General features: G+C 36.7%; 1 protein-coding gene across 3 annotated transcripts in view; it reads right to left on the reverse strand.

The window, feature by feature from the left end:
- The window catches only part of DSCAM (DS cell adhesion molecule), a 427,035-nt gene that overhangs the window by 171,907 nt on the left and 229,654 nt on the right, over positions 1-25,474 (reverse strand). The window lies entirely within an intron of this gene.

Below are 25,474 nucleotides of genomic sequence, written 5' to 3' on the forward strand. Positions count from 1 at the left end.
TGCACTGGAGGAGGGAAGGTGCAGGCTAGTGCATTCTGAAGATTTCATTGCCGGAGTCTAGAAACAGAGTACTATAGGTCTGCTCACTGCAAATACACATAAAGATATGAATATCCATACTTCTTACTAAAAAGAAAAGGATCTGTAAAGAAAATGTGAGTAATGAAGAAAAGAAAGGTATTCTGGTATATATCACAGTTACAAAGGAGCATCCAAGAGGTATCTGAAATAGAATATAAAGCATTAGAGCCACCTTAATTTAACATAGTAGAGAAATATAGTAATTCACTATAAGAAATGTACACATTAGAAGAATTGCAGTCTATAATTAGAGAAGCACAATGCAAGCAGGTACAGAGGCTCTGCATCTGAAAGAAGAGCTTTAAAAAACCATACAAGCATGGAATGTATTATCTAATAGTCCAGGACTTTACTTTGTTGTTGTTGTTTGTTCATTTGTTTAAATTCTCAGAAAGAGATTTGTTTCAGGAAGAAAAATAAGCCCAGGAAAACAGTTACCTCTTAAAACTGAGCAAGACTGATATGTTCAGGGTCAGTGTTTTTCCCAGAGTTCATTCATAATGAAAATAATGTACCTGAAATTCTCATCAAATATGTATTGTTTTATGATTAACTCCAGAATATGTGGAAAATGTCACAGTACGTATGTACACACCTGCAGTTTTGATCATTTGACAGCTGCACAGGTACTTCTGTTCTGTTGTAAATGCTTGTTCTAAGGTCAAGGACACAAAAAAGCCAACTTCTACATTTGCTCTAAAGCTTCTCTCATACTAGGACAAATGGAAAATAATGTGGTTGGAATGCACTGCAAACCTAAGCCTCATAACTGACCACTTTTTTCTTTTAAAAAATACCCATATCTAAGCTATGCATAGCTTTCTAAAAGTTTCACAGTAAAGAAAATATACAAAAGGATAAAAATGGAAGATAACAACAATATCTTAGTTCTTTTTCTCTCAGTATCTGAAAGCTATTAAAACATATACACCCATACCTATGTATTATAAAATATCTGTCTCCCAAACTAAGGGAAAGAATGCACAAAGAAGAAAAACACATTCAGTAATATGCAGTTAGCAATATGTCTTTTTCTTCAGTACTCCATTTGAGCAATGACTTTTCAGTAATTAAGTGTAGTCAAGGTGCTTGCTGACAATTGCGTCAGTGGGAAAGTAATCCAGCAGATAAAAGACAGAAAGGAAATGGCATCATTTTGGAAAGCAATCTCCTTTAAATCATAATCTAAAAGAAGAGGAAAAAAACAGCTTAGGACAAGATTGACCCTTAAAACACAGAATACTGAATAAAGTAACCTCATCCCACTTCTCTCATTGTATGCATACTGAATTATAAAATAACCATGCCTGTGACTTGTCTTGGCTGATCCTGTTCTCCTCAAAGTCAAGGCACAAGTGTGGAAGTAGTCAGGTCACACCTCTGGAACAGCACACACTGTGCTGCACATACTCTTTTAAAGTACCTGTTTTGTTCTAACAGCCTGTACCATTAATAAGAAATGGATTAACAAAACGAATCCTCAGCATGCAGGAATGAAGATGCTGAGCTTCTAAGTAATTTCAAGGGGCTGAGGTGTGTGAGGGCAGACCTGAAGGAAGACTTGAAGGCAACAGCGCTTTCCCCAACCATGAGCTGTCAGTGGATAGCAATACTGTATTATAGTACACAATATATAGCATTGTGTCAATGAACAAAGAGGTAATACTACCTCTGGTCAGAAAATACTTTTATTTTTGGTGATTCTCACAGTGCAAGTCCTAAATACAGCCTACCTTGTGCAGAGTGTTTATTATTTTTCCCTTCACAGTCTCCAACTACTCAAAAATAATCACTCAGCCTATTTCACCTCTCCTCCTCATTACATACGTACCCCCCATCTGTATCCTTTAAAAGGTTTACCTTTACCACTAATTCTATGCAAGAAACAATATTTGGAGCTATGGTGTGAAAACCCTGGGTTATTTGATTCATGCGTCACATGCCAATTCTGTACAGAATTAATATCCAAAAAGCAAATCTACCTTTGCCAAGAAGCTTATTACAAGGACTAAAGGTAATTAAAACATAGTTGTCCCTCTTGATCTGCAGGCAGCAGATCACAGCTTCTGGAGACAGGAATCACATTTAAGGACTAGGAATCACATTAAGGACATTAGGGGTTAATGTTGGGTATGTAGCAAAGACAATCTCTTCTTGCTTCTTCTTCCAGCTGTGTGAGCATTACACAGCACTGTATTTCAGACAGCACAGCCGTGTCAGACGTGTGCTTGCCCACAGCAATGCCATTTGGATGGCAGGGCTGCCGAACAGGAGCTGTACACACAGTGCAGACATTCTCTGGAGCCCAATCAAGACTCAGAACAGATTTTTCAAGCTGGGGTGGATATGAGTGGAGAGGATACTCAGGTGCTTTAACACCATAGGACCAGGAAAACATGTAAGTTATGGAGGTGCTAGTGAGATGGTTGCAATATGTCTGGTCCCTCCCATAAACCTGCACAGATTGTGCATTTGCATCAAGCAAATGGAATCAAAACAGCTAGGAGGTAGAAATGAAACCACTGAACAATGGTTTCACTTAACTTTCTTTTCCTGGGCTCCAATTTCAGCTACATATACACAGTACATATGATTCCAGTTCTACATAGTCACACTACTGGAGACCGCTAGTAAGCACAAGTTTAAGATTGCATAAACATGTCGAAAGCTTAAAAATGAATTCCATTCTCCACACTTCTCTAAAACTTAAAAAATTTCAATTATGTGTTAGACATGCCATCACTAATTCTTAGGATATGCTTCTCACAAAGGATCGAATCCATAGCTGCCCTTAAAAGTGCCAGAAGTCCACTTCATTGGTACCTCAACACGGCAAACACTGCTTTCATTAATGCTTACATTGGAATACTATGGAAACATGTAGAGCGGCTACTGCCACACTGAAGGCTGTGTACAGATTTGTGAGCTATCTCTAGATCACATAATACTGCCTCACATTTGCTGAGGAAGCAGCAAGCTTCCTCAGGTGCAATTATATATCTGGTTCTCTGGGTCAACCAGAGCTGGTACACTTACTAAAAGTTTGCCACATATTAAAGGAAAGCAATGGAGAGCCAAGAAATTGTTCAGTGTGACCCTTCTATGTCTTCTGGAGAAGTTAGGAATGTACTTGAGCTATCTAACACTGCTTAGATCATCTTTCTGTTAGAAACTACTCAGGCAATTGTATAATAAAACCTTCACCTAATGCATTAGCTAGAGAATTTGTCTCACCCTCTTTAAGGATAACTGATAATAAATAGCTATTGCTGCACGCCAGATGTTATCCTACAGTGTGCATTTCTCACAAACACGCATTATACATAATTGCAGGGCTAAAGCATTTTCTTTTCCTCTCTTCTTAATATATTTTGCATACTTATGTAATGCTTTAATAACCAACTCCTACTGTAAAAATGCAAGACAGAAAAGAAGACAGAAAAATAAAAGGGGAAATGCATGTAATTTCTGTCATCTTCTAAACGGAGAGTATTTTCATTAAAACTGACAGGCTGTCAACTGTGACAAAGCTGAAGTGTTGAGCATTCTGTGTTCTGTACTTCAAAAAGTGTTTAGAAAAGCACCAGGATGGGGATCGACAAGCTTTTATTACCCTGTTGATCTATGGGAGTGTTCTGTCCTTGAAGCGCATTTAATTTAATCACTCTCTCTTTGCTGTAACAAAGTCTAATTTTTATTTTTTTTTAACTTACCTACTTAATATGCCAAATAAGGATTTTTTATTTATTTTTTTTAATGGAACATCCCTTCAGACAAACTGAGCTTTCCGTTTGTTTGGCTGTAGGCAAACTTAAAGGGAGGAAGACAAAGAAGCCTCCTTCCAACAATTAAAATGATCAGTGTCAAAATATATCTCATAATTCCCACTTATTACTCTCTCTCATAAATGTTTATATTAATGCTTTGAAAACTTGATTATAATAATTTCAGAATCTGTTTTCCAGACTTGCTGAAAACTTACATCTCTTTTGGTTTTCACTGTTCGGCATCTTTGAAAATCTGGCCCTACATCTGCAATGTCTTTCATTTAATGGGTTCAAAGGACATTAAGAGCCCTTAAGACCTTTTGTCTTGCCTAGACAAGCATAGTAACGCATTATTTTTTAAAATTCAAAAGTTTTACAAAGAAGCTTATTGAGATAATAGATTGATGTATGTAAGTAAGTGGAAAAAACATGAGAATGGAATCCATCATTCTTTCTCCAAGGTCCCATCTGTCAGTAATACATAAAGTTGCCTTGTTGTGAGACTGAAAAAATATATAGATCCAAAGACTAGAAAGAACCATGAAAGTCATTTATTCTCACCTTTCATGTTTTACCCATTAACTCCTGCATCAAATCCATATCTGAAAGTTAAGCTGTAGCTTTTTCAAAAAGACACTGGTCATGATTAAAGACGTTTTGTAGTGGAGAGCATGTGATACTCCTGGGTAAATTATTCCAGTGGTTAATTATTTTCACTTTTCAAAGCTAGCCTATTGTTTGTGGTCTGTCTGACTTTGACCCCAGCTATTGTATCTTTCCATGTTTTCATTAAAGATTTTACAGTCAGAAATCTTCTGCCCGTTTAAGTACGTGAGGAAATTACCTCTTAAACCACATTTCTCCTTAATTAGTTATATAGATTGAACTTCCTCACTCATTTAATGTGAATAATTCATATATTGGAAAATTCCTGCAATTTTTACCCAGCACCTTAATAAGTTTTTGATGTTCTTACAAATTTGGATTAATTTAATTAACCCTTTACTTTTTGCTGGATAAAGAACTGGCTGGATGACCAGGCCCACAGAGTAGTGGTGAATGGGGTTAAATTCAGCTGGCAACTGGTCACACATGATGTTATGGGCCTGTTCTGTTCAGTCTCTTTATTGATGACATGGACAAGGGCACTGAGTACATCCTCAGTAAGTTTAAAGATGACACCAAGCTTGGAGGAAGTGTCAGTCTTCCTAGGAGCAGGAAGGATCCATAGAGGAATCTGAACAGGATGGATAGCTGGGCTGAGGTCAGTGGGATGAAGTTCAACAAGACCCCGCGCTGGGTCCTGTAGTTTGGCCACAACAACATCACACAACTCCAGAGGACTGGGGCAGAGTGGCTGGAAGACTGTGTGGAAGAAATGGACCTGAGGATTTTGGTCAGCACTTGGCTGAACATACACCAGTAGTGTGCCCAAGTGGCCAGGAAGGCCAATGGCATCATGGCTTGTATCAGAAACAGTGCTGTCAGCAGGAGCAGGGAAGTGCCATGGTGAGGCCACACCTCAAGTGCTGTGCACACTTTCAGGTCCCTCACTACAAGAAAGACACTGAGGCCCTGCAGTGTATCCAGAGAAGGGCAACAAAGCTGTGAAGGGTTTGAAGCACAAGTCTGAGGGTGGCTGAAGGAATAGGGATTGTTCAGCTTGGAGGAGGCCCATAGGAGACCTGAGATCAGCCTCTTTTCCCATGTAACTAGCAATAAGACGAGAGAATGCCATTAAAATGTGCCAGGGAGATGAGAGTTGGACATCAGGAAAAATTTATTTTCCAAAAGAGTGGTTAGGTGCTGGAACAGGCTGCCACAGGAGTTGGTGGAATCACCATCCCTGGAAATGTTCAAAAATATTTTGATGTTGTACTAAGAGACATGGTTTAATGGGGAAATATTAGTGGTAGCTGGACAGTTGGAAGGGATGACCTTAGAGGTCTTTTCCAACCTTGGTGATTCTGTGATTCTAAATTTCATTCATTAAATGAAACTTTAAGTTTTCATCTGAGATGTTATAATTTGCTTTGAAAATATATAAAACTCTGAAGAGAAGAAAGAGGGAAAAGAAGGAAACTGGGTCGTATCTAGGCTTGACCAACCTCAACTAAGGGCCCCAAATCCCATTACATTTTCGAGGCATACCTCTCATTTTACTATCTATCTGCTGACTAGCACTTTCAGTAACCTAGTGACTTCATTAAAGTTTAGTTGCATTCGTAAATCATGTATTTGATTCTCTAAGTGAGAAGAGGTCACATTAACAATTATGAAATTGCTCTTATGTAAGGTTTTAATGCCTCCCATTAAACTGTATGATATCAGAGATTAAAATAAAATTTTACAGGTCTTAGCAATAAGTTAAAATAATTCTGCTTAGCTCTTCTATGTGAAATTGTTCTCATGTATTATTAATACAAAAATATGGACCCTTTCCTGTAGAATGAGTGTAAAATATTCGTGTATGGAAATATTTTGAAAATTGTAACACTGATTATTTTTCTATCATGCTTTTATTTTATTTTTTTTCCCCCACAGCACACCGTTAGTCTTTAAACAGAAGCAATGTTATCCTTGAGATGGTTTAAAAAATCATATTTGATTTTCACTTTGTTGGAAATACATCTTATGGCATTATGTTATTGCTGTCTAAATTAGGTTGATAGAAATTAACAGAACAGATGGCTGTTCTAATCGTGTGCCAAATGATAATATAGAACAAATAACTTTTATCAGCTGTACTTATCTCCCCCACTGGATAGAACTGCTTCTGCTAGCAAGTTTCTAGCATGACCTGTGCAAGCAAGGGGAGAAACCTTCCCACAGAGTCAAAACAGAAAGTAGCCTACCACTCAGTTCTATAGCAGTGCTGCAACATCATTCTCAAAGCAAAACAATCTGCTGCTCTGGGCACTGAAAATGTCATCCTGAAACTGTACCCTGAAGTCACGGTCCTGCCAGTGCTATACATACACAAAGCTTAGATGAGGAAATAAACATGTATAGGGAAGGAGAAAGGTAGGGATTTCAGTTTTCCAAGTACCACTCAAATAATATTGTCAGCCTACATAAAACACCTGGAGTGTTGCAGTAGGTGGTGCAGATGGTCCAAACATGGTTATGCTCCTCTGCGCAGCACAGCCTTCCCTTTTAGAGATGTAGCCAACCTTACAGGCCCCACTAGCAGATCTTACAGAGGATAAAACTCATTTTTCTGTCCCCTCATTCTCTCTGCCCTGGGGTCTACAAAGTCCCCATTAGGGGCACAGCCTGCAGTTAACTTTCAGGAGAACAGGAACAGGAGACTAACTACAAAATAGCCCTGCAGCCTGAGGCCAATTAACTTCCTTAATGAAATACACTGACATTAGACCTCCTTTGTGTTAGCACCTTTGCCCTTCAGGCATACCTGCTGAAGAAAGAAATACTTACTTGCACTACATGGCCTAGTTCCTAACTCTAACAGATCAGGATTTTGGTAACTGGAGATGCCACCATGAGTGCAACTCATTTTCCAGCAGAAAAGAATAGTCGCACAGTTATTCAGGTGCCACCAGAGGGAGATGTCACTCATGAGGAATTAAGGTCTTTGATTTCCTGGTTTATCTCAACACAAGGAAAGAAATAAGCATCAAAGCTATGAGAAGTGGCTGCTGGCATATTTGAATTGTTGTTCCAGACCCCTTAAAGTTTTCAGAAATACATCCATGTCATTAGACTGAGCCTGTGGGTCTGAAGCTTTCTTCAATTCTTCAATTCAAAAAAAGTAAGCATTTTCCCTTTTCCTTATTCCAACCTTCCCCCTCAGAATTAAACTCGACAATCAAGTCAGAAGCCTCAGATGAGTCATTTTTTAATCTTTTGGGCTTATTTTTGTTGTTGTTTGGTTGGTTGGTTGGTTGGTGGGTAAATTCTTAGATTACAAACATCAGAACACAGAAAGGATCATTTTATTGCCCCCTCCATGTGTCTGAAGCTGCAAAATCATATTTCATGCCAGTTGTCAGTACTAATTTCTCTTATATTATGTATGCAGTATTTGATTTTTATAAAGGAGAATAAAACATAATATTTTCTTTTAAGCATAAGTATTTACAGGAGCTCTATTTTTGTATTCACAGACCATGTTTTGTTACTTGTTACTACTCAGTGATTGAGTAGTGTGTGACTGATCATATAATATTTAATTGCTCACCTTCTTGATATTTTATGAATACATTAGGCATGAAAAGCTACAGTTCTCTGCCCACTGTTGTTAACTGTCAGTTCTCCAGGATATTAAATAAAACTACCATAATCTTTAGTAACACAGTTTTAGGTGATATGGGTCCATGCACACATTGCTGTAGAAGCTACTTTTCTCATTTCAGCTAGAAAGAAAGCAGATAATTGTAAATCACTAGCTAGCTTTAAGGGCTCTGATTAAAGAGGATTCAGCTTTGCCTGTGATATATAGAGTTGTCTAGAAGATTAAATTTTTTCTCTCAGGCTTTTGCTTGTGCATCCCAAATAAATATTGGCCTGCAGCTGACCAGAGGCTTAACACAGATAAACACATGCTTTACTCTTTGCAACATCAAGAAACAACTTATCTCCCCTTCTAGTGGCACATAAATATAAACACAATAAAGAATTTGCTTTGTAAATAAAAGTAGAACCTTTGTCTCCTCTGGTCTGAACAGCAGTTAGTTTATGTCACCATCATCAAGTGTGCACCTTAATAGTTTATAGCTTCGAAGTCATTGTATATGCAGAATTCATACTGCTATAGACAATATGATCAGAATAAATCACATCCTTGCATGCCCAGAATTACAGTTGCCAGCAGCAGAAGAATTATTTTAACTAACTGCAAATAATCAATATTATGCTACATTAGTTAGAGCAGCTGCAGCTTTTTGGCTCCACATATTTAACCACTTTGATTCTGCAGGTAACTGTGGAGGTAATGAAGCATCTCAACTTGAAGGAACAGCTTTATGAGATAGTCAGAACAATACTGGCTTCCCTTGCTGAAAAACTCTATTTAGAGTTTTATACAACATCTGAGTACTGAGAATTTTTATTTGAGGTGTTTGCTGTAACTGATAAAGCTTTAAGTAGTACATCCTATTGTTCTACCCTGTGATTCAAAATTAGGGAAACCCAAACAGGCTAATTTGCCTATAGGGTAATAGTGTGGGAAGGAGTTATTTTCTTTCTTTCTCAATTTGAAAATGAAAACTCATGTTGTTCTTCAGATAAAAATTATTGAAAACATTTGCTGTGGGAGGAAGTAACTCCACTAAGAATTCAATCTAAATTAAATAATTCCCTCCTGAGGCCCTTGGCCAGTCCCCTGGAGACAGCAGCCCAGTGTTCAGTAAATCATTTTTAAAAGGAAGAAAAAAACAATTAAGGATGTACATTTCTATCTTTCTCAACAAGATGTCAGAGTTAAGTCTATGCAACTACATTTCAACAGCTCTTTAAAATCTTTATATTTTTTTAATTTTCTTACCATTGGTTGCATACTATTCTTTCTCTAGAAACTTGTCCCTTCTCACACACATTGATTTTCACTCTGAGCACACTGTGCCATAGAATATGTGGGAAACCCAGTTCTATGATGGGTTTACCATTGCATAGGCAAGGCACAGAGCTTTATCTCATTTATGTATTTAAATTCATTCATCTCTGAGTGTTGCTGGTACACTTGCATCTTTATAACTGTCTCCTGTCAGGCTAGTCCCATCTTTTAGAATACACATTTTCCTTAGTATACAATGATAAAGGAAATCTACAGGGTCCCTGTAAAGGATAACATGTTAATCCCTGGTGAAGCAATGTTTTAAACAGAAGAGTCACAGCACTAAGACCACAACAACAGCAGCAGAAGCATGTAAATTTTGTTCAGTATTGTATTCAGAAACAAAAGGTCTCCTGCTGACTGAGATTCAATGAAATTACCACATAATGGAATATTAGAAAATTAGCAACTAAGCATTATACTAGATAAATCACACATAGAATCAACAGGAGAGGAGAAAACAACAACAACAACCCAAAACAACAACAACAACAAAAACAACCGAACAGTGATTTTGTATTGAAATAAATGCAAACAATTCCTACAGAATTTGATTCCAGGTTGCATTATGTCAGCATATGTGGACATAGCATTGCAAAGAGACCTTACTTTTTGTGGATTACAGAGTTGTTAAAAACTGTGACCAGCAGGTCAAGGGAGGTGATCCTCCCCCTCTAACCTGTTGTACTGAAGCCACATGTAGAATACTATCTCCAGTTCTGGGCTCTCCAGTACAAAAAAGACAGGGACCTCCTGGAGGGAGTCCAGCAAAGGGCCAGAAAAATGATAAAGGGTCTGGAGCATCTCCTGTATGAGGAAAGGTGAGTAGCATGAGTCTGTTGATCCTGGGGAGAAGATGACTGAAAAGGGATCTGATAAATGTTTATAAATACCTACAGGGAAGTGGCAGGCAAAGGGATGAGGCCAGGCTTTTCTCAGTGGTGTGTAGCGATAAGTCAAGGAGTAAAACAGAGGAAGTTCCATACTAAGATGTGGAAGAACTTCTTTACTGTAATGGTGATGGAGCACTGGAGCAGGTTGTCTAGAGAGGCTGTGGAGTCTTCTTCTATGAAAACATTTAAGACCGGTGGAGATGCCTATTTCTGCAACCTATTGTAGGGTACCTGCAACGGGTTGGACTCAGTGATCTCCTAAGGTGCCTTCCAACCTCGGCAATTCTGTGATTCTTACATTTCTATCATCAAAAAGACTTTCAATGTGAATTATAATGTAAGAAGATAAGGTTATCATACTGTTTATTTTCTGAACTTTGTCCAGATAACTTCTTTGCTAACAATTTTGGCAAAGTAACTTTTTAACAAGAGAAAGGTCAGAAGGCATACACTTCCTGCATGGATTACATTCACAGAGCAATTTATGCTGAGTATCAATTCAAGACTTCTGCGCTGTTTCAATCCAACTTAATTTCAAAGATATGTAAAAGATAAAAATAGGAAGGATATACAGTGCCAGACTTTCTCACAAAGATAATTTCAATTCCGTATTATTACTTTTCATAGACTGGCATCACAGAGAAAAATATAATTATAAGTGCAACATAAACTGTTCCTTAAGAATAAATAGTAGAGAGTTTTTAATTTGATATTTTATGACCTGTTTAGAGAATCATGACTTGGAAGTCTTTACAGGTGTCAGAATCTTTATGCAAACATGCTTAAACATGTTTCTTAGGAAATTTTTATCATTTGCATATTTTTTAATTGATTGGGAAATGGAGACACAATAAAACTGATTAATATGCTCAACATTTGTGGCAGATCTGGGAATCCTGTATCTCAACACTGAGCTCTGAGCATAGAGGGCTTCTTTCTTACTTCCGATTTTACATGCTCTGCCCTAGAACCTGCCAGATATTGTTCAACTCTCTGTGTAAGTTACTGATGGACAGTTGATTGAATATGAGCCAGCAGTGTGCCCAGGTGGCCAAGAAGGCCAATGGCATCCTGGCTTGTATCAGGAACAATGTCAGGAACAATACCTGCTGGTGAGCAGGAGTAGGGAAGAAATCCTGCCCCTGTACTTGGCATTGGCGAGGCCTCATCTCAAGCCCTGTGTTCAGGTTTGGCCACCTTAGTACTGAAAGGACACTGAGATGCTGGAGCAGTCCAAAGAAGGGCAACAAGGCTTGTGAAGGGCTTGGAGAATGTGCCCTATGAGGAGAGACTGAAGGAACTGGGGCTGTTTAGTCTGGGGAAAAGGAGGTTGAGGGGAGACCTTGTCACTCTCTCCCAATATCTGAAAGGTGCTTACAGAGAAAGCAGGGCTGGTCTCTTCTCACAGGTGACAGGATGAGTAGATATCAGAGAAAAAAAAAATTGATGGTTGAGTCACTATCCCTGGATGTGTTTAAAAACCATTTGGATGTGGTGCTTAGGAACATGATTTAGCAGAAGGTTGCTAGAGTTAGGGTAGTATGGTTGGGTCATGGTTGGACTTGATCTTTAAAGTCTTTTCCAACCTGAGTGATTCTATGATTCTATGATTTTATGATAATGCTGACACAACTTTGAATATGTAAAACTATGTTTAAGCTAAATATTACTACTATTCTACTATCTCATTTGTCAGGATATCTTCAAGTACACTGTACTCTTCTTGTTCCTTTGTATAAAGACCTCAAAACAAATGTTGAAAATCCAGACTTAAGCTAAACTATTGTTGCAAGCGAGTTTGCATTAAACCTTCTTCTGCTTTTCCTTAGCTTAAAGTCAGAATTAGTACCACAATTTTTATATAGATATATATATATATAACTTATAACTCTAGTTCAGAAGTGCACATCACCATCTATTAAACAATCAGAATCACTGTCATGAAATTACTTGCATCTTTTAAATGGTGAATATCAAAAAGGCAGTGGCATTTTAAACCAAATTACTACGAACTATTTATGTCCTACACATTAAACCTTGTGTAAGAGTTGTATATAGCATATAAAGTTATCCAACTTCTGAAATGGGTGTTACAAATAAAAAAGTAAATAAATATTAAAACAGAGGGAGATTAGCATTTCCTGGACCCTAAGCAGACTTTTTGAGCAGTCATTCTCTCTTTATTTATATTCACAGACCATTAACAAACATGCTGATTTAGAGTAGCCTTGCTTGTGGGCATCATACTATATTTGCACACATGGCCATGACCATATCAAAAACATTTATATATGAAGATTCATATGGTTAATAGTTCTTACAGTCCCAGAACATGTGAACCACAGAGAAGCTGCCTGAACAGAACTGGCCTGAAAGAAATGCCTCTGTGGTTTATTCTTACCTGTGCACTGTTGTTTACACACATAAGGTCTAAAAGTACTCTTTGGACAAAGGCATCTAATATCGGGGTATTTACTAAGTTTACTTCAATTTATTTCTTTGTATTGAGAAGCTACACTGCAGTTTTGTGGACTTGACACTTTAAGTGATCAGTTGAAAAATGCTGGCGTCCCTGAAATGAGGATGTTTAAAATAATTATCCCCGTTTTTCAAAATCAGACAGTGAAAAAAGTAATGATGAAAGAGCTCTGAACCAAACCTATTTTTCTTCTCTTTTCTTGATATTCAACTATAATCTGGATATAGTCTTTCATGCAGCCAGTGGCTTAAAGATGTGAACAGCCATAAATGAATCTTATAAAGAGAAAATTAATGTAGCAAAATCTGACAGCTGCATGACATTCATTCTAAGCAAATTCTGCACTGGTTCAATCTTTTGAGCAATTGTTATTTGGGTCAGCATTATTACTTTTACAGTTCACAGTCTTTATCTTCAAGGAGAAAGTCAGTTTTTCTTCATTTAAATTCTCTTAGGCAAAGCTGCAAGAGTTTATATCACTGACCCTGGGGTTTGCATTCCACACCATACGCACAGCTAAGATGTGGTATCTCCTCCCTAGGGCATTTTCATTAAGAAAGTGTAACATACGTGCAATCCCTGTAAATTAAGTCTCATTGACTTGTGTTCCTTTTGGAGCAAAGGGGCCACAGTAAAAAGCACAGCAACTTGCAAAGCAAAGAACGTAGAAGATTATAGGATCATAAATAAATAAATAATATCCCAAAGATTCAAAAGTCAATACACTGTGCTTCATTTCTTTTTTCTTTCTGACAGGAGCATTGGCCCAAGAGTCTAGTAAGGATCAGTTCAATAATAACGATTTAAGGCTGGTCTTCAACAGAGACTCAGCAGCTGACAGCTTTTCAGTTCAAATTGACAACAGGACAAGGAAAGGCCTGAATAATTAATTGTAAGTGATTGGATGGAGCCTGATTGTGAACAACCTGTTACACTGACTTCCTTCAATGTGATCTTTCAAAATGAGATATAAAAACTGAAACAGTTCTACACTTTTTCCTATTACCTTGCTAGTGCTTTGTCTGTGGCACAGCTGCAGACTATCCTCAGGTGATGATACGTGAATCACAGAATCATATAATGGCCTGAGTTGAAAAGGACCATAATAATCACCCAGTTTCAACTCCCCTGCAGGGTCACCAACCACCAGTCCAGGCTGCCCAGAGCCACATCCAGCCTGGCCTTGAATGCCTCCAGGGACGGGTTATCCACAGCCTCCTTGGGCAACCTGTTCCAGTGTGTTACCACCCTTTCTGTCAAAAACTTCCTCCTAACAGTTAATCTAAATTTCCTGTCTTAGTTTAAAACCATTCCCGCTTGTCCTGTCACAATCCACCCTTGTAAACAGCCGTTCCCCCTCCTGTTTATACACTGCCTTCAAGTACTGGAAGGCCACAAGGAGGTCTCCTCAGGGCATTCTCTTTTCCAAGCTAAACAATCCCAGACCTGATTTTGCTTGGGTAACTAGGGCTCTGCATTATAGGCCTGCCTAGTGTTTCCAAACCTACTTTCAAATTCTATTATGCAGGTGCAGCCATCCAAAAACAGAGTCAGGTAAAGGAAGTACATTATCAAAAGTAAAGGTATGCACTAACGAACAAATATCTTCTTGCCCTGAAAAAAAACATTCATAAAAAGCTACCCTTTCTCATGTAATTTGAGATATTTTTTATTTAAGATCTCCAAGAAACATCTCACACTTAAACAGAAGATGTAAGTATTTGAAACAGTGGGGACAAGTGATGTGATTAACCTCATTTCAAATATCATCTGTACTTATTTTTTTAGGGACCTAATATATTAAAAATGGAAATCTGCAACTCAGGATTGTGTTTAATTCAGATGATACTTTCTTAAGATGCAGGCATCTCTCTCCCCTTATTCAGACAAAACTAACACTGAATTTTATTCTGCACTGGAAAGACTGGTTGAATATTAAGCACTTGAAAGCTTCATTGCAACAGACAGTGCTTACATGAAATATAATGCAATTGTTCAGGACTACCATAATAATCTGTTTTCTAGTTCTGAATTAACAAAGAATCATAGCACATAACTGAAATAGAACCAAAGAATCATAGAATGGTTTGGGTTGGAAGAGACCTTAATGATCATCTAGTTCCACCCCCTGCTATAGGCAGGGTTACCTTCCCGTAGATGTAGACCAAGTTGCTCAAAACCCCATCCAACAGACTCCAGCGCATAATCCTTCATAAATAAATAAATAAATAAATAAATAAATAAATAAACAAACAAATAGATAAATAAATAAATAAATCTTGTATCTTTAAAAATACATAACTTTAAGTCCAACACCATATCTTAAAAGATGCTGAGTCTGAATAAGAATTTGGAATATCTGTAAATAGAACTTACATTTATTAAGATGATAATATTTTTAATGATCTTAATTCTTTCCCACATATAAAATACTATCTTGTGGACATGCATCACCTGTTTCTTATAAGATTATGCCCTGTGGTACACATTACATAAATAGGGGGTAAAAAAAATTTAAAGTGCAATATTTGCTTAGACTATAACCTCTGTTAATTATTTATATGTTAATAAGAGTATCTAAGTAAGAAAGTATCACATGTATGCATGTGTGCACATGAATGTCTTCATGCAGGTAATAAATAATAGAAGGTCCTTCTTCATGGTAAATTATAGATGAGATGTATAATATATGAACTAGAGCTAATGACAGGAAACGTCACTTGTCCACAAGAAGCTTGGGGCAGATCTTGTTGAAGACCTGCTGCCTGCTGGAAAGAGGTGCCGTACGAATAAAATGCAAGTTCAAAACAATAGCTCTGAACTGTGCAATTATCCGTGCTCCACTATGGGAAAAAATATATTTAAAAAATGAAAAATTAAATTTCACAAAACTGAAATAATATTGAGTATTTGTCATGATTAAGGAAAGACCTAAAGAAAGGGCTTCCTTCAGGAAGGAAGACTTCTTCATATGACGTCAGCTAACAATTCAAAGATGCATGCTTTTAACTTTTAATTTGACTTAACTAAAATTTCATAATGAAATTATTTCTCAGAATATTGTCATTCACATCTGTCTCCCTCCACAGTACCAATTCTCGGAGTGAAGAAACTCTCAGGACACATGTGCAAACATTTATCTAACTTTATCATTAATTCTGGATTTTTGACCAGATCAAATGCATTGAATTCATAGAAGAATATCAGAATATTCTGTACAAAAACAGTGAGGCAGGGGCTTGAAAGACATATTGAAAGTTCCTGACAATAAAGAGCAAATATTTAAAATACTTACAGTGGGAAATTAGCTCACACAGAACAAGAACTGGTCTCAGTAGTTGCTGATCCAAACATAAAATGCTCAAAGATAAAGCAAAATTCTGAGCCTTAGAGGGACAGGGAAGGTGAATTAATTTTAGATCCAGATCTTCTTCATACTTTTCCTTCTAAGTTCTTTAGTTTCTTTTTACAGACTGGATCAGGACCAAATCTATGCTACAAAATTAGCATAGATACTTGGTATTTTCTATTATTCATCCTTTAAGAATGATGAAAGAACACATTTTCTCTTTTTTTTTAGTGTAAAATTGATTTTCAGGTAAACATGGAAACCATAATATGCTCAGAAGACAACCTAATATTCTCCACGTTAGTCTATGATTCTAAGACTAAACAGATAAAGAGTTTTGATAGACAAAGAAGAAATTAATAAGATGTATATAAGAGTTCTTGTAGAATATCATCTGAAATTCAGGTTGACTTCTTTTCACGAGAGATGTCTGTTTTATTTACACTACTAAATAAAAAGTGGTAATAAATGTGAAAATAATATTTTATAGTAAAATAAATATATGCACATATGTTTGGGAGTACATACACTAGGGAAAAGAGCTAAGAATTACTGAATTTAAAGAGCATTACTGGAATGAGATTTAATGGCTTTGAATTAGTCATGACTAAAACTGAGTCTAGACATTTGAAGAAGATTAGATAAAGATTTGGAACCTTTCAAGCAGAGCAGCAGAGAAAACTTAACTTGTTTCAATATGGACCCTGAGGAGGAGATGGTAATGACTAACACAATCTGCGATTTTGGAAAGGAGGGCTTCTGAAAAAAGCTTTGAGCATTCAATTCAAGCAAACTGGCATTTGTTAATCTTTCTCAGCACTGGCTAAATCACATTTTGTTGATCCTATGTATCAGATCATCTAATAATTCTCTGTAGGCTTTGGGGGTATTTGTTCTTCAAGAGTCTACCATGACAGGTCTATTGTCATCTGACCATGAAGTACAGTTATGAGATACTGGGCAGAAAACAACATTCTAAGTGCTTAGAAAACTCGAAGTACTTCATTGGCATCTGTTGTTTGCATGCTCAGGATTGCAGAAAGTCACCTAATATGGAATCAGTACAGAATAAGGATACAAACTAGAAAGGCAAGAGTTTATGGGTGATCTACTTTTCTCTGCATTACTTGGAAGTTTTTTATGAGAGAACTATCCTGACACTCGAGGGTTAGAGGGCATTGCTTTTTCAACTCTGCTCTTCACTGTGTCATATAATTGGTTTTTTTAATATAATATATAACTTTAGATTCTGGATGTCAAAGGTTTTAAGGTCACTTTCTAGGTTGTTTTTTCGTTTGTTTTTTTTTTTTGGGGGGGGAGGGGAGTAGGGGGAGAGTAATGAGCTGGAATAAGAATAGATGTTCTGTGAACTCTTCAGTATTATGTATCTATGATCCTGCAACAGAACTTGATGACCCAGGTAATTTTTTTCCTAATGGCAGCCATAGTTACTTTTTGTTTTTATATCCCCTTTTTAACTGAGTTTCTGCCCATGGAAGGTTTCATAGCCGGGAAGAAGAGCAAAGATCAACCTTCTTTCTCTTTGCTCAACCTCTCTCTCTTTTCTTGTTGTTGTTTGTTTTCTTTCAAACTCTGAATAAGGAGTTAAAAGGACAAAACACTTTGTAGGTCATGGAACTTATCTGAGCTTCACTTTCTATCATAAAATATCTCAATGTCTAATTTGACATATTTCTTGCATTCGGAGTCAGTCAAAGGTGAAACAGAGAACAGAAAATGAGTTCATCTATCATTTCTTGAAAATTAGACAATATAATTGTTATATTTTGAGATGTGTGTACAAAGGATAGAAGATAATAATGAATATCACTATTCATGCACCATGTCATACTTTGCAAAACTACAGGGCTAGTCAAAGTCACTAGAAGAACCCATACACAGTGAAAATGTGCTTTCTGTTCCAATTTACAGTTTGGATACTGTGGCTACTTCATGCCGCAGTGTGACTGTGAAAATAGCCACTAGAAGATTTTGGATGGACGGGAATTCTACTTCCTGTTCCTACCACAGCTGGCTTTAAGGATCAGTTTAAATACTGTTAGTAATTTACATGTGAGAGGCTGAGATGCAGAACTGTCCTGGTAAAAATATAGCAAATATGTAAAAGTAACAGTCTCCAAACTTTTCAAAAAATAGAAATTTGGAGCATAATACTACCACTTTATTATATCAAGCAATAGCAGCACTAATAAAAACACCAACAAGTAAGATTTCTGACCTTGAAGAGTTAAGTCACATAAAATGGATATATACTGCTTTGCTGGTTTCTTATTATAAGCGGCTGTTACAGTGAAGGAGTGTGGAAAACAAAAGATAATAATTTATTATTTATTTTGTATTACAGGGTGGAAGTGAAATTCTGGTGGGGTGATCTAGTAGGGAAGTAGCTAGATTCCCAGGAGGTGGTAATAGCACAGTGTAACATAATTCAGATATTTGAGGGTACAGTGGTGTAAGAGCAACTTAGACTGGCTGAACATGGACCTGTAGAGTAACACAGAATAATATAGTGAAGGGTTGTTCATATGCATTTAGTCCATAAGAGCACTAAGGGTTTTCCATGATTTTTAAGATCTCTATAAAATACATTACCAAACACTAGTACCAAACTACCAATGTGAATGGTCACATCCTTATGAAATTAATAGACAATGAAAGTGTCAGTATATATATATATTTAGAACAACCAATTTTATCACCAGAGAAACTAAACACATTTCCAGTTTGGTTACCATCCTTCTATTAGTTATTACTAAGTAGTAGTTGTTAATGTCTTTGCATCTGCTGGAAATTCAGGTGGACATGAGATCATGGAAAAAATATGTTGGATAAGATATTCAAAATCATCAAGTCCAAACACCAACCTGATCTGATGCATACAATCACCAAACTATGCCCCTTAGTAACACACCTGTGCATCTCTTAAATATTTAAAGGATGGGGATCCTTCCCTAGGCAACCTGTTCCATTGCTTGATCACAATTCCCAAAAAGTATTTATTTCTAATACCCAATCTAAACCTCTCCCGGTCTAGAGGTCAATGATGAAACAGAAGTCAGAGTGTGCACATCCTTTCACCAACCCATAAACATGAATCTAAGGAAAATATAAAAGAACAGGTGCTTCTTCCACTTTTCTTGGAGCTGCAGAGATATAGAGCACATGTAGAAACAGACAATAAATTATTACACTTATTCATTCAAGCCAATAGCACAAATTGTTGGCAGGAGTAATCTTGAAGTTTTCTAAGAGATTCTTGGTCAACAGTAGTTGTTTTTGTCTCTCACTCAAAATTATTCACAATACATTCCCTGAAAACGGAAATGTACAGTGGAGCCTCCCAACTTTAGCTTTTGAGAAAAAGGGAATCTATTGAGAGACTTCACCCTGGAAGAAGACATTCCGTCAATCTCACATTCAGCAAAACAAAGCTGTAAATCTTGCAAAATGAATGACCGTTAAAAGATTTAAATCCTATGAGGTGCTAACCAAAATTAATACGTAATGTCTCTGCAGTCCATCATCTAAATAAGCTGGGGACAGAAAGACCTCATGAAGCTAGACTGTCTCATACTGTTTTTTAAAGAAAGGAAATGGATCCAGAAGCTCTCAGGTGAGTAACTGATCTGTTTCATTCAGTGGCAATACTCCAAGATGTTAATTGCTATTTGAAAAAAAATCTTCTACACATTAGAAATTAAAATATTATTACATACTGTATGCAATACCATAACTTGTATTACAGGTCTGTTCCCCAGATAATCTCCCGTAGGTACTCACCAGTCTCTCTAATACTGTTACTGGCAACAGGGAATTTAGAAAGCTAAAACTGAGAGCAAAGCATGATAGGAAATAATACATACAACTAAGCTGATCACCTGTTGACAATTTTGCTTTTCTAAAAATCCTTTTTGAGTATTAGAAATTAACTTAAAGCAGAGGTGTTTGAAAATCATTGCTATTTTAAATATTCTTGACCCTGGAATACAAAGTCACTGATTTTGTTTTAGGTTTTCAGATAATCCAGTAAGTTCTGCTGAGAATGTAATTGAATGGAAAGAGAGCTCTTCTCATATCTCTTGTGGTGAAATAAAGGTATGGATTCCACTTTTAAGAGACTATGGCCATCCACTAGGTCTACTGTCTAGCAGTAGAAGTACATGAAAAATGTTGGAAACTGCATCCATATTCAGGGAAGCAAACATCTGTGTCTGCTCCTCAGCACCCTTTTGCAAGGTGGCACTGTTTTATTCCTAAATATTGGTCATGAATTCAGATTTGGTAGGTTTTGAGGCTTACCACATCAACTGTAAACAGAAAATGGATGTTACAAGAATTCATAAATAGCATCCAAGTCTTAAGGGAAAATTATAGTTATTACTTTCCTATATAAAGCTTATTCCTTTAATCTGATTTATTTATTTATTTATTTCCTTCTAGATATTATGATTATCTTGACTATGCATGCAATTCTCTGCTTCTTTTTGTTTTATTGTTTTCATTGTTTTGAACTTACTGGGAGGTGGATAAGGATACTGGCATCTACAAAGAGATTGACTGTGCAGCCTGATCATTTGCTAAGCGTTATTAAAAGCTCCCTGAAATCACTCCAGTGCTTTGCCCTTTACAAGCCATCAGCCATCAATTCAGACCGTCAAATGTGATTACCAGCATTCTTCCTGAAGCCACTTCCAAGCCATTAGTCTGATCGAAAAGCTGTGTCTCTTTTTCCCAAGTGCATGTAAATCTACCACACCAGTGATTCTGTGTTTATGTGGCGACTCATTACACTTCTGAATAGCATTTATGATGTTAAATCTCCAAGACAAGACAGAATCTAACTTTTCAAAAAAATCACCATTAAGGAATCATTTTTAAAGATATGCTCACATGTACATATTTCTTGTATGCACATCTATCAATAATGTATTTTAAGTGTAATCTTTCTACTAGCATGTGAAAAAGAGATTTTCTGGCAGTTGCTTAGAAAAGTTCAGTGAGACAGGAACCAAACTGCCATCAGTACATGCCTGAAGTCCTGCTGTTGGGGAGTACACTGTGACTGCTTCTATACTTTTATCTAACCAGGCATGGATGAGATGAATCCTAAACAACATTCACCCCAGACCAGACAAATTATTTTTAGAGAAGAAGCAAATGCTTTTTATTTGCTACATATTGATAATTTTCTGCACATAACTATAACTGAAACTAAAAGTTGGCTCTCCTTCCCACGCAGCCTTCACTTCAACCACACAATAAAATTACAATTATAAAAAGCTCAGAAAGGAACACTGAAAGGTACTGAGCTGAGGAAGTCAGGACTAGCCACCAAACCTCAAATGTGTTTATGGTTTTCACACTTATCAAGGTAAATGTGCTGAGAGATTAAAATTACCATAGCAAATATTAAAGTCCTTATCAGAACCCAACACTTGGGTAGTATGCAGAGGTTGCAAGGTTCAAGATGCACTATGACCCATTCAGTAAGTGGAAAATGGAGGAGAAGAGAAATAAATCACAAAACTAATGCTTCCTTAGTTTCCACTAGAGAAAAAAAAGTAGGAAACACAAAACTTTATGAATATACTTCTAGAAATTTATCTCTTAGTCCAGTTACCATCGCACCCTGTTGTACGATTGAGCAAATGACCAACTTTTCATTTGTGTAGGAAATGTCTTTTATCTAGTTTTTCATTTTATAATTGGAACATAATATGCCAAGAGTATTTATCTTCACCTGATTGAGAAACCAGAACAAATCCTCATAAAATGAAGAGGCTGTGTAGCAACAACAACCATAAAAATCATTATAAATGCAAGACAGCTAGATGAGCAACTAGAAGATGTGCCATTCCCCACAAATAATTTACAGCAAATCATTTATTTATCCAATTTCATTGTTTTTTCCCCACTCACAGTACGCTAGCAAGATCTCACAGTCCTAGAATTGACTTTTCACGTGAAATTATTCATGGTTTTCCCCCTCTAAAGATGAAAAGGTTTCTCTCTTTTTCAGAAAGATTTTATCAGGTTTGAAAATGATGTAGAATTAAACTAAAAAACTTTATTTGACTAAACAACTTTAGAGTGCTGAAAACTTATCTATATCTTAATTCTGTGGTGCAGTTATTCTACATCGAATTTTTTAAAGGATGCTTCTCCAAGTGATATTCTTCAGTAATCCTAAGTAATTTAACATTCAATTCACTGTGATTTTAAGCAAGTAAAATTTCTAAATAGCACATATCTCTAAGGCATAGAAAAAACAGTATCATTGGGTATCTTCTCTATTTGACTTTCAGTTTCTTCATTGTCCCCCTTTCTGTTCACTAATATATATTTTGCCACAAACCGCATCCTACGTAGCTGTGTCCTGAGTACATTGTTTACAGGGCAACAGTGAGCTAGCTCTTTTTGTTGACGTTCAGGCATGGTGCCTCTTGGGATATCTGAGATTTAACTTGGGAACACAAGCAGAACCATCTTCCAGTATGTTCAAAGGTCTCACCCACAGTTTCTAGCAACACAAATGGAAATAATCTCACTTTAACGTAACATTGAAAGTCAGAGATTCTATATATAGAAAGTCAGCTTTTTTCAACTGAGAGTAATACCTCCTTCTACACATAAACTTTTCCTCACACATAGGAATGCCTCTGAGAAACCCATTTTGCATTATGTCAAGTAAGCACGGATCATTTTGGGTATCATTTGGAAGGACAGTGGACATTAACCATAGGGACTGCAGTTCAGTATTGCTGTTCTGACCTTGGGGCACAGCATCATGTTTGGACTGTGCATCACATGTCTGAATCAAACAGCATATCCACTTCTCTGCAACACACTGCAGAGTTGTGTTTCACCAGCCATGAGCTGATAACATTCATCAGCTGCTTAATGTCAGTGCGTAATATAGTTACATCCCAGTAATAACAACACCTGAATTTAAGCAGTATGAACATCAAATCCAGATATTTCATATTTAAGAACACACTTATTTACATACATCCCTTTATGTGAGCAGTTATCACAGCTGGACAGTGGCATGGAGAACAAATCAGGCAGTGCAGAGCCTGAAACAAAAGGATCCAACTCTCAAAATCTCAGGGCTACACAGCAAAAAATGACAAGGGCAGAAAACTTTTAGCAAATATTTAACCAGTGATTTCTTCTGATGTAGTATTAAAAGTAGTTGCAATATTAGCAATTTGAGTTCCTCAACAATAGAATATCTTCCATCACGCCTATGGCACAAAATTCTATTGTCAACATTTTTACTTTGGTATTAGAATACTTATTGAACGACATATAAAATTCATGACATTCTGCAATACATACAAAGGGTATAAAACCATAAACATCAGCCACCATGTCATTATAGATAACAGAAGTCGTATTCAGAATGTTCTCTTACGCATTCTTTTTTAATCTACTCTCAGTTTTTCCATTTTTCTTCTACATGTGCTAAGCTACAAATATTTTACAAAACACATTCTCACCGAACAGAACATCTTTTCCTCAGAAATGCTGCTCATGATGAGAAAGTGAATGAAGCGCATATTAAATCAACATACATTACCAAAGAAAAACAGAAGGGGAAAAATATGCAGGCATGATTTAAAGTCAATGCCACTGGGGTACACAGGTTTCATGGACCTCCAAGCAATCCCATATGCAGCAGTGAGCAAGTACCATGCTAGGTATGTGTAATGTATTTTCACATGTATGTATTTTCACTAAAGTGAAAAAGCAGAGAGCCTAAGAATTCCCCCATGACAAGAGCAGTGTTTCTCCAGAGCTTTGCTGCAACAGAAAAATAGCCTTGATTGTTAAGTTTTGCATAAGGTCTCAAACACCCAAAGCAAGTGTAAGAGCTCAGACTTCAGCTGAAGATCATGGCAAGCTCAAATGCACTATGGAAACCAGACTGGTTACTGACATCAAAGGGAAGGTAATTCTGGACATGTAACAGAAATTAATTTGGATGTTTGGAGATGCGCACAGCTCAAAAGTTAGGGAATCTTTCATACATAGTGTAACTACAGACTCAAGACTAGTGTTCAATTTTTATTTTATTCACCAAAATGCCCATAGACTGCAGTTCTGCTGGATTTCTTATTTGTCTAAGGCCTTGATAAAAATGCAACTTTGTGATGTGAAATACATGTGTAAAAATTAATTTCATATTTCAGGGACATTGGGAATGTATTTCAGAGGTGGGTCTGAAACACAAGCCAACATAATGATCCTAGGAATACCATACCCACAGTCTGTCTATATGTTACATCACATACTGAAGAAAGTATTGCATATAGTCTAAGATATATGAACTTCCACTGCCTTTGTGTCATTTTTCTGAGCTTGGATACAAAGTTTTACAGAGTGATTAAGGATTTTACATTAGAGTCCACATTGTGAGAACACAGCAAATGAGTGGCTTATACATAAGAGCTTTATTGCCTTTATACATACATGATTTTAGGGCTTTCTATTCAGAGGAAAAGTGAGCACTCAACTACATGCCTGTCAGATGAGAACTCATGTCATATATATACACTCCTAAACTGCATATTTGCCTGAGCTGTTGTGTGTATAAATACATATACAGACACACACAATATTTATTATACGCCCACTCTAGATGTATAGAGTGAGTATATGTAGTCTCAGACTCCTCAGACTCTAATCCTGAGATTCTTTCTGCCCAAGATAAGCTCTTCATTTTTGCCAGTCTGAGTTCTAATGCAGAGGACTTTAGGATTCATTGATATGCAGTTATGCTAATCATTGTGTGGTGAGATATCCTAAAGAGGGTTCCTTTATTAGGCTATCCTAATAAAATTACTGTTTCAGTGTATAAAAAAATCAAGATTGCTTCTCATAGAACCATTTTTTTCCACATACTTGAAGTTTTGTACCACATGCACATGTAAAAACATCTTCTAAGCATGTACAAGGCTGCATCTACTTAAATATCACACTGCACACTGCATTCCCTGAGATCTCATTCATAATTCTAGCTGACATAACGAGTGTTCTCATGTTGATGTATTTCTGATTAATGAGGCATTCGTTCTGTATCAGGTAGCAATTTCAGAATAGTCTATTTCCAATGAGTTATGAATATGACTTGATTATTGCCATTTGACCTACTCTTGGGTTGAAATGATTTGTGGATGCATTTTCCCAGAGGACTGACTGAACATCACTGCCTTGAGATAGTATTATTATGTTCTAGTAATTAAATGAGGGTTTAAACAAAAACAACAAAAGACAAACAAACCACAAAACCATGCTAGTCATGGA

Source organism: Coturnix japonica, chromosome 1, assembly GCF_054131305.1.
Source record: "Coturnix japonica strain WE chromosome 1, WE-NBRP24, whole genome shotgun sequence".
NCBI classification, from domain to species: domain Eukaryota; kingdom Metazoa; phylum Chordata; class Aves; order Galliformes; family Phasianidae; genus Coturnix; species Coturnix japonica.